We start from the raw sequence: 24,407 nt of genomic DNA, 5'->3' as shown, positions 1-24,407 counted from the left end.
CCTCCTGGTGTGCCCTGTAGGTGCTGCGCCGGAGCCTCCTGGTGTGCCCTGTAGGTGCTGCGCCGGAGCCTCCTGGTGTGCCCTGTAGGTGCTGCGCCGGAGCCTCCTGGTGTGTCCTGTAGGTGCTGCGCCAGAGCCTCCTGGTGTGCCCTGTAGGTGCTGCGCCGGAGCCTCCTGGTGTGCCCTGTAGGTGCTGCGCCGGAGCCTCCTGGTGTGCCCTGTAGGTGCTGCGCCGGAGCCTCCTGGTGTGCCCTGTAGGTGCTGCGCCGGAGCCTCCTGGTGTGCCCTGTAGGTGCTGCGCCGGAGCCTCCTGGTGTGTCCTGTAGGTGCTGTGCTGGCAGAGTTATTACAGGTACAGGACATGTTAGTACACTTATGGCATCAAAGAGAAATCCATTATTAGAAGTAGATGACGGAGGTGAACTTTATCTGTACTGTCTAGCAAAGGGAAGACTTGAGTTGAGTCTGTTCTGTGTATGGTCTTCTGATACATGTGAAGTCGCCATTGATTGACAGCTTGCTTTACACAGAGCACACAGCCAGTTATCAAAGTGCAGGGACACGCTTCGAGTTGTCATTCACTGTGCATTGAGTGGTGACTGTAGCCATTCCGGCACACTTTTACCTGAATGCTGGCGGCTACCAGGAGGAATAATCAATGTAAAAGTGGACAACCTCTTTAAGATGTTTTTCAGTTTTCTGGCTTACGCTTACAGCTTTGTCAGAGTGGGTTGAGCCTGGATGGCACCTGTTGAGCCTACCTTGTAAAGTTAGCAAGATGTATGCCACTTTTGCTGCACAAATTATGCCAGAAATGTACTCCCTAATGACAGGAGTAATATTTCTGGCAGAGGCACATGTCAGTTGTAAGATGCACCTAATATAAGTGGTATGTGTCTCCTAAATGAATTGGTTGCATCCTACTCCGGTGGTGTCTTCAGTAAGACTGGATAGGTCCTCATTCATTAGTGTTTACATAACATACTTTAAGGCCGGCGTCACACTAGCGAGTTTTACGGACGTATGAGAGGTGCAGAAAATACAGATTGCATACGGTACAATGATTCTCTATGGCCCAGCTCCTATCTGCTGTATTTTACTGATCCGTATTATACGGTCTTGTACAGTTGCAGCATGCTGCGTTTGTCACCGTATTGCGCAAAAAAAATCGCCAATGAAAGTCTCTGGGGGCGAGAAATACGGATTACACACGGATCATGCGTGTGACTTGCGAGAAATACGCATCGGTGTTCTAGAGAAAAGCTGGTAATTCAGTGTGGTGTACAGTAAAATCACACTGACAGAATAGAATAGGTAGAATAAATGTCTACACATAGAATATATATATATATATATATATAATTTTTTTTCAGCGCTAGATAGTATAAAAGCCGGTAATTCAATTGCCGGCTTTTGCTATCTCCTTCCCAAACCCGACATGAGACATGGTTTACATACAGCAGACCATCTCATATCCCTAATGTTAGTAGTGTGTATGTACAAAATTTGGGCCCTCCAGCTATTAAATTAAAGGGTTAAATCGCGGAAAAAATTGGCGTGGGCTCCCGCGCAATTTTCTCCGCCAGAGTGGTAAAGCCAGTCACTGAGGGCAGATATTAATAGCCTAGAGAGGGTCCATGGTTATTGCCCCCCCCCCCCCTTGCTATTGTAAGGTGACATTAAGACAGATTAATAATGGAGAGCGTCAATTATGACACCTATCCATTATTAATCCAATAGTACGAAATGGTTAATAAAACACACACACATTATTACAAAGTCCTTTAATGAAATAGACACAGGGTGTTTTAATATTTTATTAGACTCTTAATCCACCTGAAGACCCTTGTTCTGTAAAGAAAAGGAAAAATAAAAAAAACAATATCCCATACCTTCCGTCATTAAGGTCACGTCCCACACTGTAAATCCATCTGAAGGGGTTAAATCCTTTTACACCCAGGAGCTCTGCTAATGCAGTTGCTCCTGTCTGTAAAACTTTGTGAATGAATGGAATGCAGGGGAATGCCCTGTAAGTTACCTTGAGTCGCGGTGATGTGCGCTCTGCTGGATGTCCTCATATGAAAACTCGAGCGTGGGAAAAATTCCCAGGCTCGAGTAAATATGAGGACGTCCAGTATATGTGTGTAATAAAAAAAAAAAAATATATAGATGTCGGTTTTGCAAGCCTGCGAGAAAATATCGCAGTACGGATTACATACGGAGGATGACATGCGCAAAATACGCTGCCACACCCTGCCTACGGATGACATACAGATCACTATTTTGGGAACATTTCTGCGTATTACGACTGTAAAAAACGGACCGTAATTTCATACGCTGAGTCTGACGCCGGCCTAAAAAGTAGCAAAAATGTTTACTTTGGTATTTTTTTTTATTTCACTTTTGGTCAACTCCACCAAAGTGGGTGGAGGAGCCAGGACATGGTAATGTCGTCTTGCCAAATTAATCAAAAGTAGCTGCGCTCTTTATGCCATAAATGTTATGCAAGTCTTTGACTGGTGTAACATTTCTGGCTAGAGTCACGGAGGCGCTTCTTGATGAATTCGGCACATCTTATTCCTGCACACGTCTCCATTAAGGCTCGCATACAACACCCCAGTCCTAATGAATCTGACCCTTAAGGCCCCGTCACACTTAGCGACGCTAAAGCGATCCCGACAACGATACGACCTGTTGGGGATCGTTGCTGCGTCGCTATGTGGTCGCTGGTGAGATGTCAAACAGTGAGATCTTCCCAACGACGCAGCAGCGATGCGGCGACCTGTACAACGATGTCGTTGTGACCCTGTCACATGGCAGCTATTATGACGATTCAGACCTCGATGAGGGACGTCCTGTGTGACGTAGTCAACGAGGTCGTTGGTAAGGTGTCAAACACAGCGATGTGTGCTACCCAGCGGGACCTCAACGATCAAAAAAAAGGTCCAGGCCATTCCGACACGACCAGCGATCTCACAGCAGGGGCCTGGTCGCTGCTACGTGTCAAACATAGCGAGATCGCTACTGAGGTCGCTGTTGCGTCACAAAACTTGTGACTCAGCAGCGATCTCGCTAGCGACCTCGCTTAGTGTGACGGGGGCTTTAGTATCCCTTGAGTCTTTATTTTACAATTCGGCATGGTGTAGGTATAGCTTTGTTAAAGATTCTAGTCTAGAGGATTTGAAAAATGCCAGAGGAAAATAACTCTTGTGCGAAATGTTACTAAATAAGAAGAAAATTCCTTTGATACCGAAAGCAAACAACTCAAGTACTTGCCTTGCAGAGCTGCTGGTTAATGAATATATCCAAGACAACAAGTGATTATCTCCTCTCTGCCCTCAGTAGGATTGATGACTCTTCCAGCTTAAGTGGCATTATAAATCCTTTAACCACCTGTCCAGTCTGAGATCCCGCTCTCATAAGGAATTCTTTATTCTCCTAACTAGCTATTGAACCCGTTCTACGCCCGGGTGGCGAGCATTTATATTGGTATATGGTCTCCATCCTGGTATGTGCTGCTCCATCCTGCGTCCCCATTCTGACATGTGCTGTTCCCATCCTGCGCCCCCATCCTGCGCCACCGTTCTGTAATTTGCTGCTCCCATCCATATGCCCCATACGCTGCTCCATAAAGGTTTATGGCCCCCATAAGATGCTCCATAGTATATGCCAGGTACACTGCTCCATAAAGGTTTATGGCCCCCATAAGATGCTCCATAGTATATGCCCCCGTACACTGCTCCATTATGGTTGATGGCCCCCATAAGATGCTCCATAGTATATGCCCCTGTACACTGCTCCATTATGGTTGATGGCCCCCATAAGATGCTCCATAGTATATGCCCCCGTACACTGCTCCATTATGGTTGATGGCCCCCATAAGATGCTCCATAATATATGCCCCATACACTGCTCCATTATGGTTTATGGCCCCCATAAGATGCTCCATAATATATGCCCCGTATGCTGCTGCGATCTAAAAAAAAAAACAAAAAAAACAAAAACCATACTCTCCTATCGTCGCTGGGCGCCGAGTGCTGGGGGGCCTGAGCAGGCGGGGACACCGGCGTGCTGTGGGGGTCAGATGCCGGTATCGCCGCCAGCTCAGGCCCCCCAGCACTTGCTATACTCACCTGTTTGTCCCGTTCCAGCGCTGCCCGCTGCTTCTTCCGGCTCCTCTGGCTGTGACTGTTCAGTCAGAGGGCGGCGCGCATTAAGCGCGTCATCGCGCCCTCTGAACTGTGAACATCACAGGCAGAGGACCGGGACACGGAGACGGAGCCGCACGCAGCGCTGGAACGGGGGACAGGTGAATATACTTACCCTCCTGGCGGTCCCTGCCTCTCCGGTGGAGATCGCGGTGTGCGTTCAGTGTTTACGCATACTGCGATCTCCTGGGAGCATCACTCTGTGGGGTCCAGACTGCGCCGGCGCTTGCGCAGTCTATAAAGGCTTCGGACAGAGTGACGCTCCCAGCGTTATATTATAGATGTTATTACTATCACACTGGTTGAAGCCGTTCTTGCGCTATAAATTTCTAGTTGGAAATAGAGAATAAAAGTCAGTGGTTTCCAACCCATGGATCTTATGCTGTTAACAATCTTCACTTCCGGCCTTTTTCGGGATAGTTTTGTAGCAGCTGGATAACTGTTTACATGAACTTACATCTTTCCTGTATCAAAATGCATATCTTGGTACCGTGTTAGCCAGTAGATAGCAAAATATTTAGAATTGAGAGTCCTCAGTGCTATGTTGTGCATAAATATGTGATTCTTCAGAATTTGTATTAGTCTCTGCCTGATGAAGAGACCTGTGTAGTCTCGAAAGCTTGCAATTTGTTACCATCTTTTCAGTTAGGGTACCGTTACACTAAACGATTTACCAACGATCACGACCAGCCATACGACCTGGCCGTGATCGTTGGTAAGTCGTTGTGTGGTCGCTGGGGAGCTGTCACACAGACAGCTCTCCAGCGACCAAGGATGCCGAAGTCCCCGGGTAACCAGGGTAAACATCGGGTTACTAAAGTGACGTCACCGCTGTGCTCTGCTTTCACTTTACGGCCGGCGCTCAGTCAGTGCGGGAAGCAGACGGCGAGGGACGTGACACCGGAATGTGAGTATGTACTGTTTGTTGTTTTTTTTTTTTTTTTTTACTTTTACGCTGGTAACCAGGGTAAACATCGGGTTACTAAGCGCGGCCCTGCGCTTAGTAACCCAATGTTTACCCTGGTTACAAGCGAACGCATCGCTGGATCGGTGTCACACACACCGATCCAACGATGACAGCGGGAGATCCAGCGACGAAAGAAAGTTCCAAACGATCTGCTACGACGTACGATTCTCAGCGGGGTCCCTGATTGCTGCTGCGTGTCAGACACTGCGATATCGTATGGATATCGCTGGAACGTCACGGATCGTACCGTCGTAGCGACAAAAGTGCCACTGTGAGACAGTACCCTTAGCCACTAAAAGGTATCAACCACTGAGGACTCTCAATTCTAAATATTTTTCTACATGAACTTGCTAAATTTGAATCAATTTATCATATCCGAGAAATCTGCTTGTTTCTTTGCCAGGAACTGATCAGTGATTTTGAAAATTCCCAATTCTGGAGTAAATTCTGTACCCAGTGAAGACCTTACTGAGATAGGAGACGGCAGCTGCCACTGATGAGATTCTATGCAGGAGCGGGAAGCTCTGCCTCTAGCGCCCACCGCTCTCTACGTAGAATCTTATCAGAAACCGCTAACATCATCTTTCCATAATGTAAGGATATGTTCACACATTGCATTTTTTGCTGCTTTGGTCACTAAGGCTATGTGCACAGGTTTAGGAATTTTCATTTTTTTGTGTTTTTTTTTTTTTTCGCTAGAATATGACAAAACAGCGGAAAAAAAAAAATGCATACATTAAGCATTTTTTTGTGCACATGCTGCGTTTTTTCCGCGGCGGAATCGCATTTACGGAAAAAAAACGCAGCATGTTCAGTCTTTGTGCAGAATCGCGGGGATTCCGCACACAAAGGAATGCATTGATCCGCTTAGTTTCTGCATGTGGCTATGCCCACCATGCGGGAAGTAAGCGGGTCATGTGCGGTTGGTACCCAGGGTGGAGGAGAGGAGACAATCCTCCAGGCCCTGGGAACCATATAATTAAAAATAAAAAATAATAAATTGTGATATTCTCACCTTCCGGCGTCTCTCGCAGCGTTCCCGCTCCTCGCGATGCTTCAGTTCCCAGTGATGCTTTGCAGCAGTGACCTGCGGTCTCGCGAGACCTCTGCGTCATCTGAGGTCATTGCCGCTAGGCATTATTGGGAATGGAGGCATCACGAGGAGCGGGAAGACTGCCGGGGATGCCGGAATGTGAGAAAATCACGATTTATTATTTTTTAAATTATTTTTAACATTACATCTTTTTAGTATTGATGCTGCATAGGCAGCATCAATAGTAAACAGTTGGTCACACTTGTCAAACACCGTTTGACAAGTGTGACCAACCTGTCAATCAGTTTTCCAAGCGATTGCCACAGATCGCTTGGAAAATGCTAGCATTCTGCAAGCTAAAAACGCTTGTAAAACGCTAGTGTGGGAAAACACATGCCAATTCTGCGTTTAACCTGCGGCACAGTTGCGGAATTGCCACGGCAATTCCGGAAATGTGAACATAGCCTAAACGTTATCAGCATGAACAAGAGGCAATAAAAAAAATGCAGCAAAATCTGTCTTTTTTTTTTTTTTGTTTTGTTTTGTTAAGCAGCTTCGTTACTGCCAAGAGCAGGTTTTGCCTTGCAGAAAAAAAACACTGCAAAAATACAATTAAACATCATCTAATAATCTATTTTCACTGAATACAGATTATACCCCAGAATTGAAAATGACTCTGTCCTGGAAAAGAGAAACAAATTTCTGATATATTGCAAAGCTTCTTAAATAAATAAATACAAATAAATGATTACGCTTTTTAAATACAGCCTCTTTATGTACTTGCCCCACTTTTACAGATATGCATGCAAAAAAGGAATAAACAAAACCTCAAAGACATGCTGAACTCAAAACTGATAATGTGTAAACAAAAAGAGGACCAACTGTAAAAAATAATAAAAAAAATTCTGTTTTAATAAATACTACTAGACTGAGAGTAGGATGTAAAATTTTTTTTTTTTCCTTTGACCATTGTTTGCTTTTTGGTCTCCGTTGATACTTCCGTGCTGACACTCCATTTGCCTGTTCTGTTTTGAGGAACATAAGCTGTGAAACCACATTGGACATTCTGAGTTCTGGTTTGTCTACAGTTTTGGAACAGAAGGAAGCTGTCCATGCTTGAATAATTTTCAGCTTTGTCAAGGGGGGGAAAGACAGACTCTCACAATTAAAGGGGTCCCTCTGCTTCTGTTTTGCATCAGATAGGCCATAACAGACTAATGGAAAGTTCAAACGGAAGTGTGAACATAGCCTTAGCAGCATTAACGGACAGGCAAAATATCCACAGTACTTCTCAGTTCATAAGGAGGCCTTCCGAAGGAATCCCCAGCAAGTTATCTACTGCTCAGCAGGCAATGGTATATTCTGACAGTATAAGGAAGTAGCTATATCTGAACAAATGACTATGGCAACTTCAAAGGTCATTGAGGACGCTGGAAGGATATATAAAGACCTGGCGTTCACTTCACTGTCTTATGGGAAGCTCTGCCCTCTGAGGTCTTCAGATCAAAACACTGTGCTGCATGTTCTGGTAATCTGGGATTTCTAACAATTCAAGGTACGTCCTACTCCAGATTCTAGGAAGTTGCTCACTGGTCCTGCATGAAGATTTTTGGGGACAACTGGATGGTGGCCAGCACTAGAAAAGAGGGAGAAGTTGTGCCGTTCTTTGCAGTTCAACTATAACATTCTTAAGGGGCATCAACTGGTGTACAGAGACTTTCGTGTGCCCACTGGTTTAGCATTGAGAACCTTTCAAATGGTCACTGGAGACCGTGACCCTTCTAAATGGCCTTATGTGCATGACTGTTTGGGTGCACCCATATAATCACATTAAATCCCCCTCTTTCCTCACTGGTTCCTTAATACTCTAAATGTTTTAGAAATTTATCAAATGCCATTGCATTTCTGGAGGTACAGCAAGGCACCACACAGTAGTAGTCCAACTTTATTTGAAGATGTCATCAGTTTTGATCATGCAAAACCACTGATGGCACTTTAAGTTAATGATTAAACTGCTTCTCAGGTTTCCTTTGTGATTTTTATTTTTTAGTGTCCACAAGTTGCAAGGTGGGATTCTCCACCCGCCCTATATGCACCAGAGGCGTACATAGAAATAATGGGGCCCGCATTACACACACTATTTAGTGAGGCACAGTAAAGCACAACTCACTACTTTGCAGCCCTTGCAGAGTAGTTTCTCATATTGAAGCCCCTAGATTCCCCTCTCATTGCCCCAATAAAGTATGATGCCAACAAAATAACCAAATGGTGATTTCCTAGATAGTACCCTAACACGCACAGTATGATGACCCTACAGTACCACCTGCTAAAGCATGGTGACACCAACACAGCCCTCCGCACAATATGATGGCCCTGACATAGCCCTCCATATAGTATGATGGACCCCATACGAACATCCACACTGTATAATGGCCCCCCACATAGCAGGACCATCTACAATATAATTGTCTAAGGGTCACTTCTGTCTTTCTTTCTGTCACGGATATTCATTGGTCGCGGCCTCTGTCTGTCATGGAATCCAAGTCGCTGATTGGTCTCGGCAGCTGCCTGTCATGGCTGCCGCGACCAATCAGCGACGGGCACAGTCCGATTAGTCACTGCCCGGCGCCCGCTCCATAATCCTCTTCCCCTCCAGTCACCGCTCATACAGGGTTAATGGCAGCGGTCTGCGGTGTAACGCACTCTATTACCGCTGCTATTAACCCTGTGTGTCCCCAAGTATTTACTATTGACGCTGCCTATGCAGAATCAATAGTAAAAATGTCATGTTAAAAAAAACAAAAAAACCCCTGCTATACTCACCATCCGCCGCCTTTCGCGCTCCTAGCGACGCTACGGTGACCGCTCCATGCAAGCGGCAGGTTCCGGTCCCAAGGATGGGCTGCCAGAAGGACCTGCCATGACGTCACGGTCATGTGACCGCGACGTCATCACACCCTGGGACTGGAAGCTGACGCCTGCACCGCGCAGGGCCAGGACTTCAACGGGCCTTCGGAGGGTGAGTATATGTTTATTTTTTTATTTTAACTCTGTATACTACGTGGCTCTGTGCTGTATACTACGTGGCTGGGGCAGTATACTACGTGGCTGGGGCAATATACTACGTGGCTGGGGCAATATACTACGTGGCTGGGCAATATACTACGTCACTGGGCAATATACTACGTGGCTGGCCAATATACTACATACTACGTGGCTCTGTGCAATATACTACGTGCATATTCTAGAATACCCGATGCGTTAGAATCGGGCCACCATCTAGTATAATATAACTGGCAGTCCCATATAGCATGGTGAGCCTCACAATGAACTGATTGATTTACAAAAATACATTTCTTACCTCTCCCTGATTCCCCACTGCTCTTGTTTCCTCAGTCTTCTGCAGCTCTGCACAGTGGACATGCTGTAATTTCAGGCTCACTGCACTAGGGGCAGCAGAAGCAGAGGGAGAATGATGGAGGAAGGTGTGTCCTCTATCATTGTCCAGCTGTGTCTGGAGGGGCAGCAACAGGCCCCTGTGAGTGCAGTACACCACTGCCATGTGCTCATACATGGTAATGTGTGAAAGTGTGGGCACTACTGAAATTGTTCCAGAAAATGAAGTATTTCTCCCAGGAAAATATTGCAATAGCAAAACATGTGTAATACACTTTTCCTTTACTAGATGGTGGCCCGATTCTAACGCATCGGGTATTCTAGAATATGTATATAGTACAGGCCACGCAGTATATAGCAATGTGGGCAGAATATCCCTGTTAAAAAAAGAATTAAAATTAAAAAAGTTATACACTCTCCTTCTGGCGGCCCCCGGATCCAGCCCAGGTGTTTAGCGATGCTCCTCACGACGCTCCGGTCCCAAAAATGCATTGTGGCAATAACATGTGATGTAGCGGTCTCACGAGACTGCTACGTAATCTCCGGTTATTGCCGCAATGCATTCTTGGGACCGAAGCGTCGCGAGGAGCAGGAAAGGTGCCAGAAGGTGAGAATATCCTTTTTTTTTTTTTTTTTTTTTTTTTTTTTAATCTTGAAAATTAGATCTTTTTACTATTGATGCTGCCTATGCAGTAAAAAGTTGGTCACACAGGGTTAATAGCATTAACGGACTGCGTTATGCCGCGGTGTAACGCAGTCCTTTTAATGGACTGCTAAAACGCTATGGGGGCACTGACTGGAGGGTAGTTGGGATGGGGCACTGACTGGAGGGGAGTAGGGAAGGGCGAATTCACGGCCGGATTGTGCCCGTCGCTGATTGGTCACGGCCGGCTGCGACCAATTAGCGACGCTGGATTTCCATGACAAAGAGACGGAGGTGACCCTTAGCCAATTATATAGATAGATGTTTATTGGAACGGCACAAAAAAAAAAGGCAAATTGGACATAATTTCACACACAACCCTAAAAATGGGCTGGAAGTAATTGTTGGTACCTTTCCATAATTATGGGTAGACAACTTTGTTTTAAGCATGTGATGCTCTTTCAAACTCGCCTGTTAGGCTACTTTCACACTAGCGTCGGACGACGCACGACGAATTGCGTCTTTGCGACGTACCGACGCAAGCAGTGAAAGCGCCGCACAATGGGGGCAGCGGATGCTGTTTTTCAATGCATCCACTGCCCCATTGTGAGGTGCGGGGAGGCGGGGGTGGATTTGCAGCCGCGCATGCGCGGTCGGAAAAGACTGTCTCGACGCACCAAAAAACGTTACATGCAACGGTTGCGACGTGTGGCAATGCGTCGCTAATGCAAGTCTATGGAGCAAAAACGCATCCTGCAAGCACTTTTGCAGGATGAGTTTTTTTTCTACAAAACTATTCATAGCGACGTGCAGTGCTCGACGCTAGTGTGAAAGTAGCCTAACAAGTAATATAATAATCTAACAGTAGCAAGTTTGGACAATCTTTGACTCAATCTTTGCATTGTGTCTGTGTGTACCACACTAATGGAGAACAGAGAGGAGAAGGGAATTGGCTGAGGACCATATTGTTGAACAATATCAAAAATCTGAAGGTTACAAGTCCAACTCCAGAGATCTAGATGTTTCTTTTGTCCAAGGAGCTCAACGTAAACAAGAAGTTTACAATCTATGGCACTTTAGCTAATCTCCCTGGATGTGGATGGTAGAGAAAAATTGATACAAGGTTGCAAAACAGGATAGTCCAGATGGTGGATAAGCAGCCCCAATAATGTTCCAAAGAAACTCAAGCCGTCCTGCAGGCTGGATGTTTATCAGGGTCAGTGCAAACTATCCATTGACCTTTGAATGAAACACTATGACAGGAGACCCAGGAGGACCCCACTGTCGACAAAGACATAAGGCTATTCTGCAATTTGCCAAAATCCATGTCACACCTCTGCTGTAGGGTGCCCCAAGATCAGGGGCTCTTTCCCGTTCGCTAACACTAGGGGGTGCACTAGCTCGCCCTATTTCCCGAATTACGTCTGAAGGTGAAGATGCCTTCTCCCACCCAGGAAAGAGGGGAGCAGCCGTGCACCACAGTACACCAACCAAATGAACAAGGCAACACGAACATGTTAAACTGAAAATGCCAGGCACGCAAATATTCACTCACATATAACAAATGAATGCATTGGGGAGTGGAGGATAGGGAGAAACCAAAGTTAGAGGAGGAAAGGGAATTATCACCCTTAAGGTACCGTCACATTAAGCGACGCTGCAGCGATAGCGACAGCGATGCCGATCGCTGCAGCGTCGCTGTTTGGTCGCTGGAGAGCTGTCACACAGACCGCTCTCCAGCGACCAACGATGCCGAGGTCCCCGGGTAACCAGGGTAAGCATCGGGTTGCTAAGCGCAGGGCCGCGCTTAGTAACCCGATGTTTACCCTGGTTACCAGCGTAAAAGTTAAAAAAACAAACAGTACATACTCACCAGCGCGTCCCCCAGCCTCTGCTTCCTGACACTGACTGAGCTCCGGCCCTAACAGCACAGCGGTGACGTCACCGCTGTGCTTTCACTTTCAGTTTAGGGCCGGCGCTCAGTAAGTGTCAGGAAGCAGAGGCTGGGGGACGCGCTGGTGAGTATGTGCTGTTTGTTTTTTTTAACTTTTACGCTGGTAACCAGGGTAAACATCGGGTTACTAAGCGCGGCCCTGCGCTTAGTAACCCGATGTTTACCCTGGTTACCAGTGTAAAATATCGCTGGTATGGTTGCTTTTGCTGTCAAACACGGCGATACACGGCGACCTAGCGACCAAATAATGTGCAGACCTTCTAGCAGCGACCAGCAATTTCACAGCGGGATTCTGATCGCTGCTGCGTGTCAAATACAGCGATATCGCTCCCTAGGACGCTGCAACGTCACAGATCGCTGGCGACGTTGCTTAGTGTGACGGTACCTTTACTAACCCAAGCAACAGTCACAGATAAATCCACCAAAATCCTCATATAACCACTAACTTCTATCCTCCCAGCCATGCTGCTTAAGCTATGTGTTTCAGTTAGGACCCAGATTATATAGGGGAGTAGGAGTGGCTAACCATGCTTGGCTGAGAGCCCAGACTCCCAGAGCTTCCAACATGACTGATTAACCCCCGTACTGCAAAAGAGACTTACACCATTTAAAAAAGTGAATGCTCCTGCGCTGAAAGTTGTGGTAACCCTGTGACAATCCGTCTGGGAAGGTGTCTTGTGGACAGATGTGACCAAGATGGAGTTGTTTGTAGGCCTCATTCTGGTTTCAGTAAACAGCTGTTTTTTGTTTTAACGAAGAAAAGAACACCGTACCTGCAGTCAAATATGGTAGAGGTTTAAAGGGACACTGTCACCTGAATTTGGAGGGAACAATTTTCAGCCATAGAGGTGGGGTTTTCGGGTGTTTGATTCACCCTTTCCTTACCCACTGGCTGCATGCAATATTGGATTGAAGGTCATTCTCTGTCCTCCATAGTACATGCCTGCACAAGGCAATCTTGCCTTACGCAGGCGTGTACTATGGAGGACAGAGAATGAACTTCAATCCAATATTGCATGCAGCCAGCGGGTAAGGAAAGGGTGAATCAAACACCCGAAAACCCCACCTCTATGGCTGAAAATTGTTCCCTCCAAATTCAGGTGACCGTGTCCCTTTAAAGATCTTTTGGGGTTGTCCTGCTGCCTCTGGGTGCCTTGACTGTGAGCAACGCATCATGATATCTGAAAATTACCAAAGGATTTTGGGTTGCAATGTACTGCCCAGTGTCAGAAAGCTGGGTTTATGTCCTGGTCATTGGTCTTCCAGTAGGACAATGGTGCCAAACTTCAAAAAGCACCCAGAAATGGATGGAAACAGAGGGCTGGAGAGTTCTGAAGTGCCCAGCAATGAGTCCAGATGTAAATCCCATTGAACACCTGTGGAGAGAAGCCTGGTATTCCTGGCCCCCTCATACACCCCCCCCCCCCCTTCCCATCATGCTATGCATGGCCCCACATCAGAAAAACAATAGAATGTTTTATGATTTATTTATTTTTATTTTTTTTATCTTCCCTGCACTTTCTCGCAGCATCCTGTTCTGATGCCAGTAGCTGATTTATGCTTGTAAGCAGCGCATGGCGGGTATGTCATGCTCTGTTTACAAGCAGAGTACAGCTGCCTGAATACTCGCTGCTCTTCACGCCTGGACTATGGGCATATGGAGCAGTGAATATTTATTCCCTTAAGTAGCGGGCACACTTCAGAGCCCAGTAGCTGCAAGAAGCTGGCTGCTGCGACTGATAATGCGTCCACTATTAAAGAGAAATGGATTCACTGCTCTCCTTTCCCATGTGAGTGGAGAGCAGTGAATACTAATTTATCTTTAGCAGCGGGCACAGGTGTTGGCTGCAGCAGCTGGCTACTGCCTCCTGTGACCCACTGCTGCCAAAAACTCTGCTTATACACCAGTATATATTATATAATCTTTCTCTCGTATATTTCTCCATGTGCACAGGTCCTTAGCGTCATAACTGTCTTGTATTTGCCCTGTCTGTACTGATGATGATGCAGTTTTGCTCACTTGGGCATTTGTTTTTGGTTTTTTTTTTTGTTTTACTCCATGTTGAAAAAATGTGCCCTGTGGAACGTGGGTTAAGGCTTTTAAACTATTACTCATGTGGGGTCTGTGAATCGGATCTCTGCATAACTTTGATCCAGACTTGTGTCTTTGCACATGTGGGAGGGGTAGATGAATAAGTGGCGAGTGGCCCTTTTTACATTTTGTCAGCTCTCCACAAAGCCTGAACAAATGGCTTATTTTCTGAAGTGTGTGGAGCAGACAATCTATTCCCTTGTTCTTTTCCCAGTGGGGTGAGTGCAGCCTGATCAGGAGATGGGAGTTATTCCCTCTGTGTTGTGAATTAAATTACCCCTACACTATTGGGACTTTAGGCTTCCTGTGACGCCACTGTGAGGGGCAATCTGCCAACTTGGTACCATTGTCTGCTATTAGAAATACATTAGCGTGCCTGGTTTACTATTAAAGGTACAGTAAGGCCTATATAGCTGATAATTCTGAGCTGCTTGTTATGGCTAGAATGCCAGAACTGCTGTGACGGCTGACGCTAGAAGCTTGGAAGCGCTCACTCTCATCTGTTACAGAAAAAAAAATGGCTCTGATATTGGTCCAGAAAAGTAGGGCGAGTGTCCTCCACTAGCATCCGTGTGACATGCGTGTGCAATGCACTGTTAATTACGGTGTGTAAAACCGTATGTTGTCATTTATAGCTGTCTTAATTACTAATGAGCCAGTCTTATTCTTCATGTGGTGCTCTGATTAGGTATTCATCAGTATGGCTTCTGCGATCGGGTGTTGGTGCCTATGGGGGAAGCTGGAAATGGTTGTTGGCAGAAAGCATGTTTGCCAGACCGCTATCTACTGTGTATGGGGCCTGAGCATGCTGCCGCTCCCAGATATGCAGCTCCTGTCACTTTGCACTGCAGATAATTTTTGCAGGGTGTATGAAATTTCTAAAAATGTTATTCCCTTTGCTGGCAATGTATAATGCAGACTTTTTGTAAGCAAACGTTTTCCTCATGCGTTTTCTCTTAGGCTACGTTCACACGATCCGTTTTTTGCTGCGGATCCGTAGCGGAATTGCAGCTACGGATCCGCAGCCGTTTTCCATGCAGGGTACAGTACAATGTTACCCTATGGAAAACAAAACCCGCTGTGCCGACGATCCTTTTTTTCGCTGGAAAATCCGCGCGGATTTGCCAACGGAAAAAAGAAGTACCATGTCAATTCTTTCAGCGGATTCCGCTGCGGGTTTCCAACAGCACCAATAGGAAACTGCAGTTGGAAACCCGCAGTGGAATCCGCAGAAGAAAAAGGACACAAATCCGCCGAGAGAAGCACCGCCGTTTTCCACTGCGGATTTCCCCGAAAAAGGACCGGAAAAATCCGCAGCAAAAAACGGATCGTGTGAACGTAGCCTTAGGTAGCCTTGTGAGAAAATAGTTTTGTCCTTTCTAAGGTGAACTCTCCTTGTTTCGGTGTTCTAGAGAATGAGTAGGACTAAGGCTACTTTCACACTAGCGTCGTGCACTGCACGTCGCACCGACGCATACTGTGAAAGTGCCGCACAACGGGGGCAGCGGATGCTGTTTTTCAACGCATCCGCTGCCCCATTGTGAGGTGCGGGGAGGAGGGGGCGGAGTTCCTGCCGCACATGCGCGGTCGGAAATGCTGGACACGACGCACCAAAAAACGTTACATGCAACGTTTTTTGGTGGCGACGGTCCGACGCAACAGTCGCACGACGGTTGCGATGTGTGGCACTGCGTCGCTAATGCAAGTCAACGGAGAAAAAACGCATCCTGCAAGCCTTTTTGCAGGATGCGTTTTTTTCTACAAAACGACGCATAGCGACGTGCTGTGCACGATGCTAGTGTGAAAGTAGCCTTACAGGTAATTTTCACTCACGATGACCTTCACGTGTACAGGGAAGATGACAAGATTGTAGTATGGAGTGAGGAATGTGGTAATTGTCACTGCACTCTGTACTGCAGGCTACAAAGTGTTAAATCCGTTCTCACAATGTAAGGTTGCGAGCGTGTACACATATAATGTGTGCGGATAGGACTTTGAGGAATTGGGCTGTGACACTTTAATTTTGGACGGATCAACCCTTCGCTACCGGGGATCATCCCTTCTGACCCTCTAGGCTGATATGTGGTGTCGCTAAGTGCACGCTCCTTCCCGCAGAACAGCTGACCTCTACCGTGATGGGAAAGGGTTAACCTCTGCCAGTGGAAAGCTCCAGTTGTTGAATGGCTGTCTGTGCCAGCTGTCCCTTTCTTCTGGGCAATCTTCACACCATTGTGTCAGGGATGCCACCCTCTGCATGTGGGGTGACTCTCTGCAGATCCCGCTGTCATTGGCTGCTGCCCTCTCGGTTACCTTTTGCCTACTAGCATTATGTAGCAGGTCCCTGCATGTGACTTCTGTCCTGAGAGTCCTTGGTCACAGCTGGGGCGACAGATGACAAGTGGAGGTTGTACAAGCAGGAGCTGAGCGCACGGTGAGTCCTCTATGGCCTGTAGGATTCCATACATCTCCAGCTAGCTTCTTGGGAGGGTTCACTCACGGCCTTCAGATATGCGGGTGCCGGCATTTTAACATTTCCTGATCCTTCTCTTTTCTTGAGTTATGGTGCTCACTTTCTGTATAATCTTATTTGCATCCCAGAGGGAACCTGCCTGGATTATTCCTCATTGTGTCTCCTAATTGAGTTGTATGGGGCGGTAACGGGGCTGCCATCCAATGCATTCAACGTCGTAATAGAAGGGGTCAAAAAACCACTTAAGAATATTTATTGTATCAACTCATTTAATGTTAGCCAACACTATTTTGGCACTACATTTTGGCTGATGCTTATTTTTCCATTTTAGTTTCATTGTTGGGACAGCTGAATCTTTTTTTTTTTTTTTTTTTTTTTTTTTTTTTCATTGTTGTGGTGAAATAAGGGCAGTCATTTGTTAGCCCCATATGGCAGTGTGATCTGGCCCCTCCAGGTCACAACTCTACCTGGTTGTTATGGATGCAGTGACTGTTTATTATGCCAAAGCATCCAAAGCATTGTAATCGTTTTTTGCACATTCTGAAGTTGTCCAGGAGGGGGCAGTGTAATGTCACAACCTACATATGATGGAGCGATTACATTTTCAGTTATGTTGTTTTAATCTTATTTTATTGTGGTCAGCAAACCAATAATGGTGTCAGATGGATAATATCAGGAGCTAATCTGGCATTTGAACTTGACCGTATTGTGTCAATCTCGAACTCTAATGTGTATATTATTATTATTATTATTATTATTATTCATTTTTATAGCGCCATTTATTCCATGGCGCTTTACATGTGAAATACGGGTCAAATATAGACAAATACATTAAACATGAGCAAAAAACAAGGCACACTGGTACATAAGGAGGGAGGACCCTGCCCGCGAGGGCTCACAATCTGCAGGGGATGGGTGATGATACACTAGGAGAGGGCAGAGCTGGTTGTATATCCTGCATAACATTTCTTTTTTTTGTGTGTATATATTATATTAATGTACAGCAAGGCTTAATTTACACCGTATCTTGCATCAGTATTTATAAGCTGACAACCAGGAGCAGATCCAAAACAGGTGCAAATGTTTTCTATTTTATGTATTCTTAAAGATTAGTGCCTGGTTTTAGCTTTCAAATGCTGTTACATAATAAAGACCAAAATATACAAATTGTCAAAAGGATACGTTAACACAACTTCTTAAAAAATAAATAAAAATAAACTCCTACTAGTAATTACCCGATCCATTTGCCATATTGGTAGTCCAAGCCCACAGCCCTGCGATTTGCCTCCTACCTGCCAGAATCAACTGCACCTCTTCTGACTTCTAGGCCCAGCGAGACATGCGTATTACATCGCGTCTTGCCGACAAATTGAGAGGCACCAGGGAAGGGGCGTACATAGAAATCATGGGGGCCCCATAGCAGAAGTTCTAACTGCCCCTCGAAAAAATTGCTGGGGTCACAGAAGAGCACATCTTGCCTGCCTAATTTCCCTCCTGCTGAAGTCCTGGATTCCTCTTCAATTGCCCCTATCAAATATGATGCCGACAAAAGTGCCCACCTAACAGTATGATGCCCTCATGCTGAAGTCCTCCACATTGGCCTTTACAAGCTGAGTATAATGACCCTACTGTACTCCCAAGCCAAAGTATTGTCACCCCAGCACAATATGATCCCCAACAGCCCTCCATGTAGTATAATGGGCCTAAATGCAATATAATAGGCCCACACTGTATAAAGGCCTGCACTAGCCCTCCAAATAGTATAATGGCCCCCACACAGACCTCTGCACAGTATGATGGACTTCACACTGTAGACTTGCTTGCATACGGTTTAATGACACTCCAAATATTATAATGGCTGCGCATAAACTTTCACATAGTATAATGTGCCCCCCATAATCTTCCATAGAATTTAATGCCTCTCCCCATGGTCCTCCCTCCATGGAATATAATGCACTCTCCCCATGGTCCTCCCTCCATGGAATATAATGCACTCTCCCCATGGTCCTCCATATGCTATTATGGCCACTAGTCACAGATTTTAATACATATATGCAATACTCGCCTCTCCTTGTTCCACCCGGTGGTCCGGTCTGCTAAGCCTGTGGTGTGCTGCACCGGACATGTCAGAACAGTGGGCATGCGGTAATTCCTTGCGCCCTCTGCTCTGACACATCAGATGTTGGGGAAGATTGATGGGGGTGGAATGATGCTCCTTCCTCAGTCATGATTGCTGCACTGACGGCTGGAGCCCCCCTCCGGCTGTCCGCGTGACCATGATGGAGTAGAGCATCAGCAGACGCTTCCACCCCCTTCACTCTGTGGGGGCATGGACACAGAGTCCACCCCTTGGGCCACAGAACAGTGGTGTGGCCTACTGCCATTGTCACTGCCCCAGGGATTCCAGCAGGTAGGCCATTAATCTGGTCCTATGACCATGGACTACAGCCATGCTGTTGGATCAGGGTCCTGTGAATCTTTGTTAAATTCTATTCCATATGCCAGAGAGTGAGGAAAAGAAATTAAAATCTGTGCAAATGCAGCATATAATACCATTCAGATCTCCAAATGCCTTCTCAATTGTTAAAATTTGTACCGAATCTGCCACCCTATTGAAATGTAGAAAATAGAATTGTTTAAATCCCCCCCCCCCCCTTCCATGTAAAAAAAAATGTAGATTATACTTCAAAGAATCAATAAATATAAAATAAATAATTTAAATCAAAGTACAGTACATATTCTCCACAGACTCATTGACTTGCATGGCAAAGTGCGATCTGAATGTCGCATTAACCTCTTAATCCCATTGGACGTACTATCCCGTCAAGGTGACCTGGGACTTAATTCCCAGTGACGGGATAGTACGTCCAGTGCTATCAGCCGCGCTCACGGAGGGAGCGTGGCCAGGTGTCAGCTGACTCTGCCAGGAGCGGTCACGGACCGCCCCTGTCAAGTTAACCCCTGGCACACTGCGATCAAACATGATCGCAGAGTTCTGGTGCTATAGGGAAGCATCGCGCAGGGAGAGGGGGCTCCCTGCGTGCTTCCCTGAGACCCTCGGAGCAACGCGATGTGATCACATCGCGTTGCTCCGAGGGTCTCTTACCTCCCCCCCCCCCCCTGCAGGCCCGGAACCAAAATGGCCGCGGGGCTGCATCCGTGTCCTACAGGGAGGTGGCTTACCAGCGCCTGCTCAGAGCAAGCCCTGGTAAGCCTCCCTGCTGTGCCTGTGTGATCGCTGATCTGACACCGTGCACAGCAAAGTGTCAGATCAGCGATCTGTCAATATAATGTCAAAGTAAAAAAAAGTAAAAAAAAAAAAAAAAAAAGTTCCAATAAATACATTCTTTTATCTAAATGAAAAACCCCCCCACAAAAGTACACGTATTTAGTATCGCCACGTCAGTAACGACCCGACCTATAAAACTGTCCCACTAGTTAACCCCTTCAGTGAAAACCGTAAAAAAAAGGCAAAAAAACAACCCTTTATTATCATACCGCCGAACTAAGTGGAATAGCACGCGATCAAAAAGACATATATAAATAACCATAGTACCGCTGAAAACGTCACCTTGTCCCGCAAAAAACGAGCTGCCATACAGCGTCATCAGTGAAAAAATAAAAGTTATAGTCCTCAGAATAAAGCGATGCAAAAATAATTCCTTTTTCTATAAAATAGTTTTTATTGTATAAAAGCACCAAAACATAAAAAATAATCTAAATGAGATCTCTGTAATCGTACTGACCCGAAGAATAAAACTGCTTTATCCATTTTACCAAATGCAGAACGGTATAAACGCCCCCCAAAAGAAATTCATGAATAGCTGGTTTTTGGTCATACAGCCTCACAAAAATCGGAATTAAAAGCGATCAACAAATGTCACGTGCCCGAAAATGTTACCAATAAAAACGTCAACTCGTCCCGCAAAAAAAAAAATCTCACTTGACTCTGTGGACCAAAATATGGAAAAATTATAGCTGTCAAAATGTGGTAACGCAATATTTTTTGCAATAAAAAAAGTCTTTTAGGCTACGTTCACATTTGCGGTCGGCGCCGCAGCGTCGCCGCATGCGTCATGCGCCCCTATATTTAACATGGGGGCGCATGGACATGCGTCGCACTTGCGTTTTGCGCCGCATGCGTCCCTGCGGCGCCCGCATCCGGACGCAGCAAGTTGCATTTTTGCTGCGTCCAAAATCAATTAAAAAAACGCATGCGGCGCAAAACGCAGCGTTGTGCATGCGTTTTGCTGCGTTTTTGTTTGCGTTGTGCGTTGCGGCACCGACGCTGCGGCGCACAACGCAAATGTGAACGTAGCCAAAGTGTGTGACGGCTGGCAATCAAAAATCCACAAACCCCCGCTATAAACGTAAATCAAACCCCCTTCATCACCCCCTTAGTTAGGGGAAAAATAATTTTTTTTTTTTTTTTAAGAAATGTATTTATTTCCATTTTCGGGTTGGGGCTTGGATTACATTTACGGTTGGGATTAGGGTTAGGGGTGTGTCAGGGTTATGGTTGGGATTGGGGTTAGGGGTGTGGTGGGTTAGGGTTTCAGATAGAATTAGGGGTTTCCATTGTTTAGGCACATCAGGGACTCTCCAAACGCAACATGGCGTCAGATCTCAATTCCAGCCAATTCTGCGTTGAAAAAGTAAAACAGTGCTCCTTCCCTTCCGAGCTCTCCCCTGCGCCCAAACAGGGCTTTACCCCAACATATGGGATATCAGCGTACTCAGGACAAACTGGACAACAACTTTTGGGGTCCAATTTCTCTTGTCACCCTTGGGGAAAATAAAAATTTGGGGGGCTAAAAAAACCAAAACATTTTTGTGGAAAAAAAAAAAAAGATTTATTTTCACGGCTCTGAGTTATTAACTGTAGTGAAACACTTGGGGGTTCAAAGCTCTCACAACACATCTAGATAAGTTCCTTAGGGGGTTTAGTTTCCAATATGGGGTCACTTGTGGGGGGTTTCAATGTTTAGACACATCAGGGGCTCCCCAACGCAACATGGCGTCCCATCTCAATTCCAGCCAATTTTGCATTGAAAGTCAAACTGCGCTCCTTCCCTTCCGAGCTCTGCCATGCACCCAAACAGTGGTTTACCCTCACATATGAGGTATCAGCATACTCAGGACAAATTGCACAACAACGTTTGGGGTACAAGTTCTTCTGGTAACCTTGAGAAAATAAAAAAAATTGGGGGCGAAAAAGTTCATTTTTGTGAAAAATATTTATATTTTATTTTTACGGCTCTACATTATAAACTTCTGTGAAGCACTTTTTGGGTCAAAGTGCTCACCACACATCTAGAGAAGTTCCTTAGGGGGTCTACTTTCCAGAATGGTGTAACGTGTGGGGGGGTTTCAATGTTTAAGCACATTAGTGGCTCTCCAAAAGCAACATGGCGTCCCATCTTAACCCCTTTACCCCCAAGGGTGGTTTGCACGTTAATGACCAGGCCAATTTTTACAATTCTGACCACTGTCCCTTTATGAGGTTATGACTCTCTGGAACGCTTCAACGGATCCCAGTGATTCTGACATTGTTTTCTCGTGACATATTGTACTTCATGATGGTGGTAAAATTTCTTTGATATTACCCGCGTTTATTTGTGAAAAAAATAGAAATTTGGCGAAAATTGAGAATTTCGCAATTTTCCAACTTTGAATTTTTATGCCCTTAAATCACAGAGATATGTCACGCAAAATACTTAATAAGTAACATTTCGCACATGTCTACTTTACATCAGCACAATTTTGGAACCAAAATTTTTTTTTGTTAGGGAGTTATAAGGGTTAAAAGTTGACCAGAAATTTCTCATTTTTACAACACCATTTTTTTAGGGACCACATCTCATTTGAAGTCATTTTGAGGGGTCTATATGATGGAAAATACCCAAGTGTGACACCATTCTAAAAACTGCACCCCTCAAGGTGCTCAAAACCACATTCAAGAAGTTTATTAACCCTTCAGGTGTTTCACAGGAATTTTTGGAATGTTTAAAAAAAAAAAAAAAAAAAAAATCAACATTTAACTTTTTTTTCACACAAAATTTACTTCAGCTCCAATTTGTTTTATTTTACCAAGGGTAACAGGAGAAAATGGACCCCAAAAGTTGTTGTACAATTTGTCCTGAGTACGCTGGTACCCCATATGTGGGGGTAAACCACTGTTTGGGCGCATGGTAGAGCTCGGAAGGAAAGGAGCGCCATTTTACTTTTCAATGCAAAATTGACTGGAATTGAGATGGGACGCCATGTTGGGTTTGGAGAGCCCCTGATGTGCTTAAACATTGAAACCCCCCACAAGTGACACCATTTTGGAAAGTAGACCCCTTAAGGAACTTATCTAGATGTGTTTTGAGAGCTTTGAACCCCAAGTGTTTCACTACAGTTTATAACGCGGAGCCGTGAAAATAAACTTTTTTTTTTTCCCACAAAAATGATTTTTAGCCCCCCCAAATGTTTATTTTCCCAAGGATAACAAGAGAACTTGGACCCCAAAAGTTGTTGTCCAATTTGTCCCGAGTACGCTGATACCCCATATGTTGGGGTAAACCCCTGTTTAGGTGCACGGGGGAGCTCGGAAGGGAAGGAGCACTGTTTTACTTTTTCAACGCAGAATTGGCTGGAATTGAAATCGGACGCCATGTCGCGTTTGGAGAGCCCCTGATGTGCCTGAATAGTGGAAACTCCCCAATTCTACCTGAAACCCTAATCCAACCACACCCCTAACCCTGACACACCCCTAACTCTAATTCCAACCCTAGCTCCAACCGTAAATGTAATCCAAACCCTAGCTCCAACCCTAGCTCCAACCCTAGCTCCAACCCTAGCTCCAACCCTAGCTCCAACCCTAGCTCCAACCCTAGCTCCAACCCTAGCTCCAACCCTAGCTCCAACCCTAGCTCCAACCCTAGCTCCAACCCTAGCTCCAACCCTAGCTCCAACCCTAGCTCCAGCCCTAACCCTGATGGGGAAAATGGAAATAAATACATTTTTTTTAATTTTATTATTTTTCCCTAACTAAGGGGGTGATGAAGGGGGGTTTGAGTTACTTTTATAGCGTTTTTTTTATAGCGGATTTTTATGATTGGCAGCTGTCACACACTAAAAGACGCTTTTTTTTTATAGCAAAGTTTTTGCGTCTCCACATTTTGAGACCTATAACTTTTCCATATTTTGGTCCACAGAATCATGTGAGGTCTTGTCTTTTGCGGGACGAGTTGACGTTTTTATTGGTAACATTTTCGGACACGTGACAGTTTTTGATCGCTTTTTATTCCAATTTTTGTGAGGCAGAATGACCAAAAACCAGCTATTCATGAATTTCTGTTGGGGGAGGCGTTTATACCATTCCACGTTTGGTAAAATTGATAAAGCAGTTTTATTCTTCGGGTCAGTACGATTACAGTGATATCTTATTTATATCATTTTTTTTTTTTTATGTTTTTGCGCTTTTATACGATAAAAGCTATTTTATAGAAAAAATAATTATTTTGGCATAGCTTTATTCTGAGGACTATAACTTTTTTATTTTTTTGCTTATGATGCTGTATCGTGGCTCGTTTTTTGCGGGACAAGATGTTTTCAGCGGTACCATGGTTATTTATATCCGTCTTTTTGATCGCGTGTTAT

The 24,407-nt window shown here is 45.4% G+C and overlaps 1 protein-coding gene across 3 annotated transcripts in view; it reads left to right on the top strand.

Annotated features, from left to right (window-relative positions):
• Positions 1 to 24,407, top strand: part of ACSL1 (acyl-CoA synthetase long chain family member 1) — a 92,066-nt gene that overhangs the window by 3,433 nt on the left and 64,226 nt on the right. Inside the window, exon 1 of one of the 3 annotated variants that reach the window (XM_077279591.1) lies at positions 7,413 to 7,763. The exons of the other annotated variants lie outside the window; for them this stretch is intronic. The gene's annotated coding sequence lies outside the window, so the exon portion shown is untranslated. Of the gene's footprint in view, positions 1 to 7,412; positions 7,764 to 24,407 lie in introns of those variants that run through there. 3 annotated transcript variants of the gene reach the window in all.

This window comes from Ranitomeya variabilis, chromosome 1 (assembly GCF_051348905.1).
Source record: "Ranitomeya variabilis isolate aRanVar5 chromosome 1, aRanVar5.hap1, whole genome shotgun sequence".
Taxonomy (NCBI): domain Eukaryota; kingdom Metazoa; phylum Chordata; class Amphibia; order Anura; family Dendrobatidae; genus Ranitomeya; species Ranitomeya variabilis.
This window is presented reverse-complemented; position numbering and strand designations above follow the sequence as displayed.